The sequence below is a fragment of the Cynocephalus volans genome, chromosome 13 (assembly GCF_027409185.1).
Source record: "Cynocephalus volans isolate mCynVol1 chromosome 13, mCynVol1.pri, whole genome shotgun sequence".
Lineage (NCBI taxonomy): Eukaryota > Metazoa > Chordata > Mammalia > Dermoptera > Cynocephalidae > Cynocephalus > Cynocephalus volans.
Genome location: NC_084472.1, coordinates 17725827 through 17727621, shown reverse-complemented (window position 1 = coordinate 17727621; position 1795 = coordinate 17725827).

Below are 1795 nucleotides of genomic sequence, written 5' to 3'. Positions count from 1 at the left end.
TAACAACAGGTTGTTTAGGTTGTTTTCTGATTTTTTGCTCTTATAAATAATGTTTCAGATATTTTTATTACATGCCTTTGTGCATTTGTCTAATTATTTCTTTCTAACAAATTCCTAGAAGGTAAATTCCTGAGTCAAAGAGTTTAGACCAGCTCTGTCCAACAGAACTTTTTTCAACAATGGAAATGTTCTGTATCTACACAGTCCAACATGGTAGCCACCAGCCACTGAGCACTTGTAATGTTACTGGTGCAACTACGAAACTGAATCTTTAGTTGTATATAATGTTAATTAATTTACACTTAAACAGGCACATATGGCTGGGGCCCACCATATTGGACAGGGCAGGTACAGACAATTAAAATCTTGATACACAATGCCAAATTGCTCTCCAGAAAAGTTGTAATTATCTACCTTCACTCTTAGTATATGAAAGTAAACATTTCTTTATCTAATTGCCAACACTAGATTTTACTGAATCTTTATAATCTAAAAGTTGAAAAATGTCTGTGTGGTTTTAATATGCATTTATTATTATTATTATTAATGTTGAATGGGGTTGTTTCTTCGGTAATAACACTCATTCAAATGCAAATATTTTCACCCATTTATTTAACTCAGAGGTTGAAAACTATCTGGCTTCCATATTTGTTTTGGTGGATCTATATGTTTTCTTTAAAACTCATGGCCAACACTTAAATTCATATGAAAATGTGAATTTCCAGGTTCACCTAAAAAATCAAATGGCTGGTCAACAGTGATCCAGTCCCAAAAGGCAATAACCAATGGAGCTTTAGAAATTTTTCCAACTTCACACTTTCTTATCTGCCAGAACCCATTACCCTTTATTATTTTACAGGTGTCCTCCTTCACCACGCAAATTTTTGCTTGGCCCCTCCAGGCATCTGAGTTTACAATTCCTGCCTGAATTAAATTTTGAGAGATTAGAAGACAAATAGCAACTAATAAGAATAATGAAATTTCATTCCACGTTTAGCATGTAAAAATGATTTTATGATATTTCTGGATTATTTAATAACTAATATTTAAATAATAGAATAGTTTTTTAGTGGTTTCTAGAGCTTCTTACCCTCTAGAAAAGTGGATCAGCATCAGAAGGGTTGTTAAACTGCAGAACTGTAGGCTCAATCCCCAGAGTTTCTGATTCAGTAAATTAGGGTGAGCCCCAAGAACTTAATCACACGCTCTAAGCACAATTCCACACTGAGATGGGGTTTTCTCAAACATATGAACACTCCTAAAAGGGTAATGACAAATACGTAATTTTGACAACATAATATGAATTTATAGACTCTGTTTTTTTCTGAAATATGTCCTATTATTTCATTTTATCTTTACAAAAATCCTATGCAGAAACTTGGTAATTAGAGCAATAATTATTTATCCCATTTTACAGAAAAAAAGGAAGGCACAGGAGTTAAGAAACTCCCTTATGCAGACAACAAGTTAGAAGAATCAGAATAACCAGGTTTCCTAACTCTCTACCTTGGTAACACAGGCAAACACAGCAACACAGGAGACTGGTACCATAAAAACAGAACCATGCCCAGGAACAGAGATGACAATACAAGATATGGCTCACAGCAACAGACATTTATCAAGTGCTGAGTTCGTGTTAATCTATGCTAATCATGGCTATAGTCCCTATTGTAAGAACTGTTGAAGATATTCACAGAGCATGGGGAAAAAATAAAAATAAAATCTGTAAACACAACCTTGAAAAGATAGTGAATTCTTATAGACGGACAAAAGCAAACACTCTGAAGGGGTGGTG